This window comes from Eretmochelys imbricata, chromosome 4, assembly GCF_965152235.1.
Source record: "Eretmochelys imbricata isolate rEreImb1 chromosome 4, rEreImb1.hap1, whole genome shotgun sequence".
Lineage (NCBI taxonomy): Eukaryota > Metazoa > Chordata > Testudines > Cheloniidae > Eretmochelys > Eretmochelys imbricata.
The window spans coordinates 39,871,492-39,886,384 of NC_135575.1; the positions used below are offsets into that span (position 1 = coordinate 39,871,492).

The following is a 14,893-nucleotide window of genomic DNA, read 5'->3' on the forward strand; positions in this document are numbered from 1 at the left end:
GTGTGAAAAATTGGGAAATGGGTGAGAGGTAATAGGGGTCTATTTAAGACAAAGCCCCAAATATTGGGACTGTCCCTATAAAATCGGGACATCTGGTCACTAACATGGACCCTCAAAGTGTGAGATCCCCAGCAGTCCACCGAGTGAGTAGGCAGGAAACCGAGCAGATTTCTGTTGAAAATCTGCCTGTTTTATGGAGGAACTTTGTTGAAACCAGGCTGGTTCTGGAAAATGTTTTGTTTTTGACAAATTGGCGATTTCTGTAAAAAAACAAAAATAAAACAAGAACCAAAAAACTGTTTAATCAGAAAATTCCTGGCCACCTCTACACTAAAGTCCCCACCCTTGTCTTTAAACTGCTTAGTGCATGGAATTAGAGAAACATATTACTATGAAAGGTCTGTTCTAACGGCTGGATTCTGAAGTCCTTTCTTGAAGAAGACTTCCCTTTGAACCCAATAAGGGTGGGGTTATCAATAGTGCTCAGTAGTAGCCCAGTAGTTTCCACTAAAGACAAAGGTAAAACTCTCAATAACCTTAGCTGGAGCAACCAACACTGAACATTTCTGAAAAGCCCCCCCCCCCCAGTGCTAGATTGTGTGTTAGGTGGTGCATAAGCTACCCTGTCCCAGGAAATGGATGTGGAAGGCATCATGTCTTGGAGACACCCTTCTGAGCTACAATTCCTCTTGCATGGCATTTTGATTAAAAAAAACCCTAGAATGGTATAATATGGCACATGTAAAATTATTGATAAAGTTTGCAGATTACAGAAAAATTAGGGGAGTGGTAAATAATCAAGAGGACAGGTCACCGATTCAGAGTGTCAAGATCACTTGGAAAACTTAATGCAAGGAAACAATATGCATTTTAATGCTGCTAAATGTAAGTGAATACAACTGTGGCTTAAAAGCTGATAAAATTGCTTACTGACTTTTTACAGGAGTTCTGACCTGCATTCCTGCTCTGGTCCCGGCAAAAACATCACACAGACAGAGGACCCTTTGTTTCCCCCCGCCCCCCTCCAGCTTTGAAACTATCTTGTCTCCTCATTGGTCATTTTGGTCAGGTGCCAGTGAGGTTATCTTAGCTTCTTAACCCTTTACAGGTGAAAGGGTTTTGCCTCTGGCCAAGACGGATTTAAAGGTATTTACCCTTCCCTTTATATTTATGACAGGGCCAAATAAACATTAGGAGAATTGTGCCTGCTAGTGCTTTCACATCCTATAACCTTTCTGCAAATAAAATGAGCAGCTGTTTGATGATATCTGCATAGACTTAGTGTTAGATAGACTTAGGGTTAGATTATTGGGTACTAATTTTCAGATTACTGGAAACTGAAACACTTATGAATATCTTTAATGTTGTTAAGGCAAATCACTTCTCAATGTTCAGGCTGACTTTCTCAGATGGGCACTGTGGAGATCTTTGAGGAGAAATTTGCCCTTTGCAGCTGCAGAGTGACAGCAGAGTTACTTTGTAGAGGCTATTCGAGAGACTCTGCAAAGGTTACTGGAGTAGCATCCATAGCTCCAGCACTACCTCTTCAACCCCGGTCCCACTCCATCCTTGTCTAGTCTGTCCACTGCTGCACAACGAGTTTCTGGGAGTCACATTTTGTGTCATGTAGGTGGTAGAGAGTTATACTACAGTGATGAAGGTCCAGAGTGCAAACACTACTGCTAATGTGTATTATTACAATTCTGTATAATAGAACTTGTTTTTAACTTTTACAGTAAGCATACAAAATTAAATAAATAAAATTAAAAGACAGTTATTTAGTTTTCAAAATCAAGAACTTGAAAGGTAGGAAATGTTGAATTTAAGGTTCCTCATGCAGCCTTCATTTGGACCACTTGTGTGAATGCATTATGAGACAGTCTTCAATTACATGATATTATTTTTTCCACAAGATTCCTGCCTCATACAGTGCACTGCGTGGATGCACAACTACACAGACTTACGATTACATGAGCAACCCCAAATCTGGCATTTCCTAACTTTTGAATTCTTAATTTACAACCTAAATAATTTTGCTTTTAATTTGTTGTTATCGTGGAGTGGACCAATAAAGACATATGTAACACACAAACCCTGCCCTGAAAAAAAATGAGACCTAACTTTACAATGGGAGGAGAAAGAAACTTTTTCAATGGAGCTAATCTTTTATGAAATGGCTATTTAGCTAGACATCTCTATAACAGTTTTGTTTGTCTGTTTCATGCCATATGCCACCAAATTCCACACCACCTGATGTCACAATCCCTATATTCAATCATCAGGTATTTATAGAGCAACAACAGAAAAAACAGTGCAAAAGAAGGGTCCCAGAGAAATATTTGTGGGACAGCAAACCTAGGAATCCCAATATATGGGACAAACCTGTGATCATGGCATTTACTGTATGTTTAAATTCTTTGAAGAGGCTCTAGCCTATGAACATGCTTTAGAAAACACTTCTCTTCCAGCTAGTCTCTGCATAGACTGCATCTGCACTTAACCCACAGGTAAATATTGTAGCTCATGTTCATTGTGATTGATAAGTGATCAGATACCACTGTGATGGGCACATTGGAAATACCCGGTTAGATTAAATTAGCACTTTTGCTATGCGCTTGATGACTGACCTGGGGCAAGTCAGTGAGGCCAAAATGTTCAAAACTAGGCACCTAAATAGTTGCTCTGATTATCACAGGGACTGAGCCCTCATAGCTCATCTGACACTCAGCTGCCACACTGGTAAAATGGCAATAACAATGCCTATCAACTTCAATGTGCTTTGAGTTCTTTGGATGGAAACTGCTACAGTATGTAATTGCAGAGTAATATTTATTATGGATTCTTTAAAGGGATACTAGTGTTACAGCTAGCTCCCTCTAACTGATAGATTCCTTACCTATAAGGAAAAATATATAGAATATGTTATGGAGGCTTCAGGCATGTGGAAAAACTACTTTGATTTGTGTCAATCAACAGCATCATTCTTTATTGAGATTTTAATAGTAATTTCTAAAGACAATGTTCAGTCAAATCTTTCATTAGTATCTACTATTTTCTTTAGAATTTACTGTATGTATGTTTACCACTTATCCTATTTCCCCTTTAAAATCCAAGAGTAAAAATGGCAATATTCAGGTCACAGTTAATTTTTTTAAAAAATCTGAGCACTTTCCTCTTCTATCATTCCAGTATATAGGCTGAATTTGTGACAGAGTCATCTGGCTGGTAGAGGTGATAAAATATCAGGTTACAATTTCAGAAATAATGTTACAAATATATATCATGTTCTGACAGATAAATTGAACCTATTTTAAGTAGCGGTCCGTCAACTTTCCAAGGTGGAAAAGGCTGATGTATCTATTTTGGCACTTCTGTTTCAATGACACTTGTCACAGTTTAAAATACAAACAGCTTGTCTGTGTTTTGTAGATGAGGAAGTGGGATGCACTGCCAAGTGAAGACTGGCAAATACCATGAGCCCCTCAAGGGGTCACAGGTACTGAAGGGAATATTTTTGATATCTAATTTTTTGATGAAAGAAAGGGGACATTGTTATCATATACTTTCCCGTTGTGAAATGAAAAGATCACACAACCACAGCACATTGCACTACCCAGTATCCAATCCCTCACTGCTTTCTTTTCAAGCTGGGCATACAGCATTCAGTCACTCAAATAGTGTGGTGTTTAAAAGCTCCAGGATGTAATTTTAATACCTGTGGCAATCTTCTCTGTCCCCTTTCTCTTAATCTTTCTCTCTGACAGCACCATTGAGAGACTGACCTTGACTTGGCTTCATTCTCAGTGAAATAATAGAAATTTCCCTCTTATTTTTAAATAGGGAACAAATAGGTTTATTATTAGCTTATTTATGCTTTCATTTACTAGAATAGCCTACCCAAAAATGTCCTATAAATGCTTGTAGGATATGCAAGAATTGCCAGGAAGGGCATTAGGTGCCCTGCATACATAATCTCCGAGCCAATCAACCTGTCTGTCCTCTACATCAGCCTTTCTGAACTTAATATCCACTCATCACCCACTCCTGCTCTACCTACTACTCTCTCACCTCCTTATACACATGATGCTAACTCCTGATGCTTTCCACGTGCACCTACCCCACCACTCATGTGTACCCTCCCTGTGCTTTCACTCCTGTGCCTCCACTACTCATTTAAATGAGGAAGAAGACAGTCCAACTCCCCAAAACTTTGAGGAAAAAGAAGCACCAGATGCCACTGGTGCAAGAGAATCTTGAGTCCCTTCCTAGAGGCCCAGGGGAGGGGAGGCACAAAGGGCTATACGTTCCCATCACAGGCAAGAGAAGGGAAGGGACTTCTGGGAAGCAGGTAATCCAAACTGCAGGCAGGTTGCATTCACTGCACTTCAGCATCCCTTTTGGTATAGGAGCATTCTGAATATTACCTGCCATATCTTTTTGGTGTGGCTATGTGATTGTTTCCACAGGGGTGCCACATTCAGCCTCAATTCTTGCATAAACTTGGGATTGCCCCGAAGCCTCATGGAATCCAGTTCATTTTTTCTGGACTATTTCAAGTGGATGGCACTGCACAGACAAGTTAGTATATAAGTACGGTACAAAAGTGAGTCCCTGCCTAGAAAAACATATTGTTCAAAACACAAATACACCAACAGGATGGGTACCTGCTAATCAGTTCAAATTCAGCTAACGAGGGGGCAATGATCTCTTCCCCCCACAACAGAAATGGAGAACCAACAAAAGAAAAGAATAATTAGTAACAGCTTAAGATCATTCAGATCCTAAAACAGCAGCAGCAACCACACCAGAAAAGCTCTTTGAGATAAGAAAACTTCATTTTATTAAAAACTATTGCGCTTGTATGAAAAATTTAAATAATCAGCCTGGTGATTAATTATGCCATCCACTTAGAGCTGAGTGAGCAAAGGTCAGGGATCCTCTTGATTTTCTTCTCTTCTACTTGGTGTCCAAGCTGGAAAAAAAGGGGTTCAAATCGGAAAAGGTCAATTTATTTTTCTACCACTTTTTGAGGCTACAGGGGTAAGCCTGTGTGTCCTTAATTACAAACTTCAGAAGTCATTAATTTCTTAATCATTAATACTTAAATAATTATGAATCCCTGTTACCAGAAATGTCTGTCTCCCACAGGACAATAATTATTTGAAAGTAATTTTGGTTTAAATCAGGATGTGTTCATCTAATACTAGACTCTTCCTGCCATTTTTGGCATTTGAACCTTTTCCAGTGCAACTTCAGCCAGCTGGCAGAGATTTCTTGTGCTGTATCTTTCTCTGTTTCTCCAGCTGTCTGTTTCTATAACTCATGAAAAGTTTTAAACTCATACTATTTAGTTTCCTTGTGTCTACCTATCTTTCTCAGAGTTGTATATAGTGCCTATCACAATCCCTTCACTATTTTTTTTATATTATTCTCACTATATAACTTTAATTCTGTAAACAACAAACTAGATGTCTTTTATTTGCATATGTAAATTGGGATTTTGTTGGGCTGGCAAGAAAACAAGAATTCCATTTGGTGGAAAAAAAATGAGGTTTGGAAACTTAATTGTATTCCACATCACAATGAAACTGAGATCTCCTGATTTTTTTCCCCATTAAAAGAGAATGATCCCCAAAATAGCCAATCGGGGTGTGGGAGAGCCAAGTTCAAGTCCTTCTGAATGTGAAGTAAGTCCCCTAACCACTGTACTATTAGCTATTCTGGGGTCTCACTCTCATTTTGACCAGAAATTCCATCCTGGCCTTCCCAATGAAAGGTTTATCAAAACCGATATATTTTTATGAAAAGTGTTGGTTTTGAGATATCAACATTTTCTGATGCGGGGGGTGGTGGTGGTGGTGGTGGGGGGTAGTTTTAGTTGAAAATTCCCAACCGGCTCTTGTTTATATCTTTTCATTTCTGAATGGCATAAACAAATATTTTCATATCTATACCTATTTTTCTATTGCCCTATTAATGTGTGAGTAAAATAATCAGACAAATTATAAGTAAAATGGGGAAAAACTAAATTAAAATACATCACCAATTAGTAAGAAAATAAAAGGCACTCCAGATATTGTGATCATTTTGAATTTGGAAACAACTGAAATTCGGATGAAATTATTACTAATCATTGTTAATGCCACGATTGCTTTTTATTTTAGACCATCCACACAGTACAAATAAGAAGTTAAGCTTCTATGATATACTATTAAAGGGACTGTTCCTGCAGTTTTGCATGTAAAATTGTCACTAAAGTTAATGAGACATTTTCACATGGAAGTTTTAGTTACCTGTAATTTCCAGGTGGTCGCTTTCCATTTGAAGTTTCATTGTAATATGTTTTCCCTGCTGGACATATTCATCTTACATGTATCTGAAGAGGTTAAGGGGGAAAAAGTGAGGAATAGAGGAAACTGTTGATGAGAACAGTACAGCCAGGCTATAGAACTGGTGTGGAGGTGAAAATGTAATGAGAAGTTTGATTAAGGGATGGCATGGGACTGTTAGGAGCTCTGAGAAAAGGAATAATGGAAGAGAATGACAAGCAAGCCTAGAGAAAGTAACTGTGACTATAAATGTCCTCAGAGGAAAATGCAGCAGATTGGAGGAAATGAAAGAATTAAAGAAGAGCATTAGTACAAGGTAATTTTTTCAGCTCAGTCTGCTCAGATTCTTTGTGTCAGAGAGATGACACCTGTCTCAGCAAAAGAATTCCTGAAGCTGTGGATTAGTTTAGGTAGCTAAAGACATCAGATTTGATCCTCGGTGGATGTAAATTGCCATATGTCAATGGATATATGCTGATTTACAACTATTGAGGATCTGGCCTGATGGATCACCTCAGTTTTTCGTAAATATTTATAATTAAAGGACCCTTTACCTCTTTCTAGTTCCCACTCCTCTTGCTATGTCATATTACAACTAGGGCTGTCAAGCGATTAAAAAAATTAATCGTGATTAATCACACTGTTAAACATTAATAGAATACTGTTTATTTAAATATTTTTGGATGTCTTCTATGTTTTCAGATATTGATTTCAGTTGCAACACAGAATGCAAAGTGTACAGTGCTCACTTTATATTTATTTTTAATAAGTATTTGCACTATAATAAAACAAAATAAAAAGTATTTTTCAATTCACCTAATACAAGTACTTTAGTGCAATTGTTTTATCATGAAAGTTGAACTTACAAATGTAGAATTATGTACCAAAACACCTGCATTCAAAAATAAAAGTGTAAAATTTTAGAGGCTGCACGTCCACTCAGTCCTATTTCTTGTTCAGCCAATCGCTCAGATGAACAAGTTTGTTTACATTTGCAGGAGATAATGCTGCCAGCTTATTGTTTACAATGTCACCTGAAAGTGAGAACAGGAGTTCACATAGCACTGTTGTAGCTGGCATCACAAGATATTTACATGCCTGATGCACTAAAGATTCATATGTCCCTTCATGCTTCAAGCACCAATCCAGGGGACATGGGTCCATGCTGATGATGGGTTCTGCTCTATAACAATCCAAAGCAATACGGACTGATGTATGTTCATGTTCATTATCTGAGTCAGATGCCACCAGCAGAAGGTTGTTTTTCTTTTTTGGTGGTTTGGGTTCTGTAGTTTCCACATCAGAGTGGAAACATTGCTCTTTTAAGACTTCTGGTTAGCATATCTGGCACATAAATACTTTTCAATGCCAGCTACAAAAGTGCCAGGCAAATACCTGTTCTCACATTCTGGTGACATTGTAAATAAGAAGAGGGCAGCATTATCTCCTGTAAATATAAACAAACTTGCTTGTCTCTTAGCTGTTGGCTGAACAAGAAGTAGGATGGAGTGGACTTGTAGACTCTGAAGTTCTACACTGTTTTGTTTTTGAGTGCAGTTATGTAACCAACAAAAATCTACATTTGTAAGTTGTATTTTCACGGCAGAGATTGTACACAGTACTTGTATGAGATGAACTGAAAAACACTTTTTCTTTTGTTTAACATTTTTACAGTGCAAATATTTATAATAAAATACGCTTTGATTTCAGTTACAACACAGAATACAACAGATATGAAAATGTAGAAAAACATCCAAAATATTTTATAAATTTCAATTGGTATTCTATTGTTTAACAGTGCGATTAAAACGGCGATTAATCGCAATTGATTTTTTTTTTAGTTAATCGCGTGAGTTAACTGTGATTAATCGACAGCCCTAATTACAACCTTTTACTTCAAGGTAATTAAGTGGTTTTGTCTCCGCAGCATAAAAATAAATTGGGCCTGATCCTCAGCTCTTATAAATAGGTATAATTCCAGTGAAGTCAAGAGAGCCACACCAAACTAAACTAGCTGAGGATCTGGCACATTTTGCCCAAGTTCGCAGAGGCATATACTGGCCTTTCCTCTTTGTTATTTTACAAAGAGTGTAGTTTCACTAGAAATAAGAAACACTTTTGGTGCCATGTCACACAGTACCTCTCCTCAGGGGCAAGCTAATAAGTTCCTTCAACATCAAAAGTCTGTGTATATTTCGGGCCTGACTTTCAGCCAAGCATTGATCTAGGATTGCTTTTTGCATTTACAATTATGTGTACAAATGATTATAATTTAGACACAAATTCTCTGAGGGTACTGGTTAACATCAATTGCACCTGCAAGTTTGGAGGCCCAAAATTGTACCGCTCCTGCAAAAGGGGAACTGGAATTTAACGACTGCTTGTGAATATATGAAATCAAAAAATATCATTAGGTATAAAGATAACTGCATATTCATTAAGTAATTGTGTTAGGTAATAAAACTCCCCACCTGGTATTTAGCTGGAGATTTTCATTCGAAGACAGTTATAAAAACCCTTCATGCCAGTGTTCAAATATGTTGTCTTTCTGTATTTCTGATCAAAAGTTGTTAGCTTCCTGTACTGTAGCTACAGATATGAAAAGTCACCTCATGCTCCAGGTCAAACATTTCATTTGCCTTTTTCTCCTAGGTTTGATCTCCAGGTCTGTACTGGAATCAGAGCCCTGTTCACACTTCCAGAAAATCAGGATCAGAATGACTCCTACTTAGTAACATATACATTTTAGCATTGATTCAGAATACACTGCTGTATCGCCCCTCTGATCTTCATTTCCTCTAACTTATGCAACTTCAAAGTACCCTAACACTGCTGCAATTCTAGCTTCCTGTGTAACGTTCATGTCACTCTGGCATTACATCTCAGAAACAAGATCCAGGAAGCCTGTGTTTCTCAAAGAGCCAACATGGAATTTATGGGAGTTGCATACTACATACAACACTAACCTGCAGTAAAGAGCCAAGCTGCAAATAAAATCATGCACCAGATAAAAGACATAGCAGGTCATTATTATATTTCAATAATTTAAAACATTTTTGTAATAATTTAATGCTTGTGAAAAGTTCTGCTTTGACAGTGCTGCAGAGTGACATGGATTGGCCCCAGTCTCCATGGCATTTCATTTCTCACTTAGGGAATTATCATGCTTTGATTTTTGTTTATGATGTGGACTGTGCCAATCAGGAAATTTCCTGAGACCACAAAACCCATTTCATTTAGGTGAGGTACTGTCAATATAGAAGAGCACTATGCAAGCTGGAAAGCATGCCTCTCTCACCAACAGAAGTTGGTCCACTAAAAGATATTACCTCACCCACCATGTCTCTTTAATAGCCTAGGACTGATACAGCAACAAAGACACTGCATATAACAATGGAAGATACTGAATTTTACAGTACAAAGCAATTGTAAAATTCCTTAACCTGGCCCAGATCATCTTCACATGGAAGGGGAGCTCAGCCACATCCTTGGCACCATCTCTCAACCGCTGCTGTAGCCCATGCAGATGTGCCTCTACAGGTCTCAAGTCTGCACATCAGAAACGGCTGAATACAGTGGTGGTGGTGGGGGGTGGGGAATCATGTTGTATTCCCCCTGATCTCCTGGAGAAGAAGATAAACTTAGTCTACAGCTGAATTACTGTTTGTGCAGAATCTCCATAGAAACCTCAGGGCAGAATGGCCAGGAGGCTTTGCTGGTAGACTTCTTACAGTGGATTTATGCTGACAAAGACTGAAAGGGCCCAGAACTAGTGCAGATATATTGACCCTCTGTGCAGAGGACCCTAAGCTCACAAAGATCACTCAGCAAATTAGGGGATGGGTGCCATGGCCTATTCTGCAGGGGATGCAAATTTCCCCCAGGAAAGCATGATGTGAGATGATCATCTATCTAATGTATTTACATGGCCCCCATCACTGTATATGTGTCTTTAATGCATTTGCAACCACAATACCCAAAAGAAGTATTGAATTCCTATTTTACAGATGGGGAACTGAGGCACAGCAACACTAAGGGGCAGATTTTAAAAGGTATTTAGGCATCTGAAGAAAGGTTTTGAAAATACCAGTAGGTCCCTATCTGCTTCTTTAGATACTTAAATAACTTGAAAAACCTGTTCCTAAGTGACATGCCCAAAATCACACAGGAAGTCTGTGATGGATCAGGGAATAGGACCCTGGCCTCCAGATTTCCAAGCTAGAGCTCTAAGAAGTGGACTTCCTCCCCAAATCCTCATAGAGGTTTCTCCCTCAGAGACCCCTTCCCTGGTGTAACGAGCTTGGGGTTCATTAAATAACAAATCAGTGAATGAAAAAGGAATACAACTTTAATAAAACAAACTGGAGAACATCTCTGGTGAAGTGCTGCATGCAACCATGTGGTGTTCCCATCTCCCGCTTTCAGGGCACATCTCTAAATTTCTATGTTGATAATACTGCCTCTTATGAGGGAGCATGTCTAAATTATAATCTTCTACAAACATATCTCTACATCTTCCCTCTTAAAGAAAAACAAATTAATTCTTATATACATACATACATACAAAACAACTAACAACTATCTAATAATACATTGATTAAATTCTCAATCCTTGTAGTACATTTCCATAAACCCAATGTGTCAACTACCTAAGGAGGATAGGTTACCAACCCATCACTTTTGAATGAGTCTTCACCACTCACTTTCTTCAAATACCCCTTCTCCAGGCAAGTTAGCAAGTTTCTATGAGTCTTTCAGAATGTTTAATCTCCTGCTCTGATCTTCCCAGTATCAACCTTTCATTAGAGTCTGAACTGTTCTCTTGTTGCTTTGATGATAAAGGACCAATCGGATGGAAAATGTCAGAATCCACATTACTGTTAACATGTTGGAACTTTCTGGGATTACTCATAAATAGCTTCAATTATGTTGAAATGTGTCCCCCTGGTCTGTCGGAGCTACATAAGACCTTGGATGCAGCTTTTCTTCAATGGTACACCTTTGGCCGCAAGTATGAGAGGTGTGATTCCTCAGGCGCACCCCATCACCTTGGTTAAGAGATGGGATATCGTGGGCCCTTTTGTCAAAATAATATTTCTGTTTCCAGTTCTGATTTTCTTTCATCTTCATATGGTTTCATTGTTATGAGATTTCAGCAAGTTATCAGTTATTTATAAATTAGATCCAATCCTTCTTCCCATTGACAGCTGAACTAAAGAATAGCCATTCACCAGGGGTGTACTTCAGTAAACCAGTTATGCTTTACACAAATCACCCCGTGACAGGTCCTCTGCCCGAGAAGCTCCATCCCCTCCTCCTGGGGCCTGCTGTCTGCCCCAATAACACTCAGAGAGGCTTTCAGTTATGCAGAACCTATGGCTTTATTTACAAACACAGTTCTCGCACTACCAGTCTTGAGCTATTTACAAGGCTTACAGGGTTAGTTCCCCCTTTGGCTAGCAGTCAGCCAGCAGCCAGGAGCCTGACCTTTCCCTCTGGCTGCTCCCTTTATATTGGCTCCCAGCTCTTTATAGATGCTGGCTTGTCAGGCCCGCAGGGGGGGCCAATCCCCAGGCCAGGCATCAGGCCTGTTCCATCAGCCCCAATCTATTTCTCTTGATTGGAGCTGGGTGAGCACAGGCTAATTAGGTGCTTTTGCACCAGCACCCTGCTACACACCCACACTGTCAAAGGTCTTTTTCATAAGGTTCTTTATTGTCCGTAAGAACCTTTTCACGAGTCTGTTTGATTGGGGGGAATGTAATTTGACTTTATGTTTTGTGATATAAACCCCAATCTATGGCAAATTGCCTAAAATCTGCACCTGAAAATTGTGGCACAGTATTGCTAAATATTTCATCTGGAATTCCATGTCTGGAGAAGATTCCCTTCATGCCGGCTATCACTAATTTACTATTTGTACTGTGCAGTGTGCAAATTTCTGGATGCACAGAATAATAATCTCTGATGATTAAATAATCCTTTGGTTACCAGGTAAATAAGTCAGTGCCTACCTTCTTCTAAGGCCTTTGTGAAACTGGATGAAGTCTCAATGGCTCTGTCTATTGGCATGGCTTGTATTTCAAGCATGAAAAGCAGTTTCCTACCACATTAGTAATGTTGTGATTGATTCTCGGCTAATAGAGCACCTTTTGTGCTCATTTGTACTTCTCAATTCCTAAATGACCTTCATGGATCTTCTGTAGTAATTCTTTTCAGAGGCTTATTGGAATAACAACCTTTACTGCCCTTGAAAATGACCCATCTATCACAGTAAGTTCATGTTCATGTTCACAGTAAGTTTCCAATACTCCCTTATACTTGGAAAGCAACTGCTCATTTCTTCAGGCCACCTGTGACTTCTTTAAGGATTCCCAATGATTCATCTTTTGCTGTTTCCTCTCTTATTTGTTGCAGTTTCCTGTTAGCTATGGGAATTGACTTAACAACCAAATCTACATAGGCTTGCATCTCTGTCTCTAAAGTCTTCTCTGGTTTCATGGGAGCCATTTGCTCTTAAAGTGCATCTGTATGAACATGAATTTAACATGCATATAGGTCGCAACCGAATCATACTTCTGCAACTTTGTCATCATTCTTTGAATCCTTAAGGTACAGTCATTTAGCGGCTTGCTAAATAACACTGTCAGGGGCTTGTGGTCTATTTCAACTTCCACTGTCTGTCCATAAATATACTCTCAAAGGCAAACAATATTCCTAAAAGCTACTTTTCAACCTCTATGTATCTAGCTTCTGCTTCAGTCAATGATCTGGATGTATATGCCACTGGTTGCCAACCTCATGCATCTGCTGATATTTTAATAGGCCCTCCTGTTGTACAGAACTTCACCACTGGTTCTTGAATCATTTGCTGTTTTAAATCTTCCCATGATTCCTCCTGTTCTGCACCTCAATACCATTCATTTTTATTCTCTCAGAATTTTCTCAAAGTTGCTGTTTTAGTAGATTAGGTATGACATTTCCAAGATAATTAACCATTCCCAGGAACCATTAGATGTCTTTCTTTGATGGGGTGCATGGCATTGTTCAATGGCTGAAATCTTTCTCTTATCAGGTTTTACACTTTCATTGGAAATAACATCCCCAAGAAAAGTCAGTTCTGTAACCCCTAAAACACATTTCTCCCTATTTAGTTTGAGGTTTGCTGCTCTAGTTGCATCCAGGACTTCCCGAAGGCTATGGGAATGTTCCTCTTTAGTTAAGCCCCAGATGATGATGTCATCTTTTGAGTTGTCAATACCATAGATCATTCGTAGATCATATGTATGGTTTTGTGGTACATTTCTGGTGCCGATGCTGTGCCAAAGGGTAAGCATAAGAATTTGTATCTTCCAAATGGGGTATTTAATGTGCATAGCTTTGAACTTTCTTCAATTTTAGCTTCCAAAAACCTGAGGATGTATCCAATTTGCTGAAATAGTAAGCATTAGCAAAGTGAGCCATAATATCTTTTCTGGTTAGTTTGAAATGTTCTCTTTTTTATGGCTTTGTTGAGGTCTCTAGGATCCTCATTAGTTTTCTCCACAATAACAAGGGAGCTCACCACTTCTGCTGGTTCCTCAATTTTTTTTATTACTTGCATTGCTTCCATGCTTGCAAGCTCTGCATTGAGTTTCTCACAGAGTGCAAATGGCACCTTTCTACATGGTTGGATATCTGGAGGGACCTACTTGTTTATCCTGGTTATATGTTCACCCTACAAGCAATCCAACTCTTGAAACAGGTCATGATATTCCCAAAAGACTGCCTCATAGTCAGGTTCAATATGATCTTGTAGTGAGAGCACCCATTTTACCAGATTGAGTTTCTCACATGCAGCCAGGCCTAAAATTGGTGCCACCTCCTTTGGTACTACAATGAAAGGGAACCAGTACATGGTGTTTTTATGGTTGATGCTAGCAATGGATCTTCCCTTTGCTAGCATATTTGTTCCAGAATAACCAGATATTTTTATTTTTGTTGGTCTCAGTTTTAGTCTTATTTTCAGTCTCTCATAATCTTGTTCAGACAGAATATCAACCTTAGCTCCTGTGTCCAATTTCAGTGGAATGATTGTTCCATTCACTCTGATAGGCAGTATCCAGTCCCTCCTAGCAGGCTTGCTAGATCCCAGTACATCTATGAAAAACTCTTCAATCACATTGTCTTTAAATGAATACATTTGACTTTTCTGCATTTGGGATCTGCAGCATTTTGAAAAATGATTATTTTCTCCACATTTATGACAAGTTTCCCAAAGACAACACACAGTTTAGGGCCATGCTGTGATCCATGCCTTCCATGTGACCATTTGTACCCAATCTTCCCAGTAGCAGTGGTTTCACAGCAAGTGGTTCCACTCTCTGATTTGACCAATTCTGGATATATTCTTTTGTATTTAGTAAATGGATAACCACTTCTGGTGAATTCAGCTCTTTGGCTTGGGCTTTCATAGTTTCTGCTGCCCTGCATATTTGGAGAGCTTTTTCTAAATTTAAGTCTCCTTCATGGAGCAGTCTCCCTCTTAACACATCATCTTTAATGCCACAAATAATTCTATCTCT

The 14,893-nt window shown here is 38.9% G+C and overlaps 1 long non-coding RNA gene across 1 annotated transcript; it reads right to left on the reverse strand.

Annotated features, from left to right (window-relative positions):
* Nucleotides 1-4,853: 4,853 nt before the first annotated feature.
* On the reverse strand, nt 4,854-9,093 carry LOC144263521 (uncharacterized). Its single transcript, XR_013345826.1, has 3 exons — nt 8,801-9,093; nt 6,294-6,376; nt 4,854-4,972 (listed from the first exon to the last, which is right to left on the reverse strand). It is a non-coding gene; the product is annotated as an uncharacterized LOC144263521 (long non-coding RNA).
* Between the last annotated feature and the right edge of the window lie 5,800 nt (nt 9,094-14,893).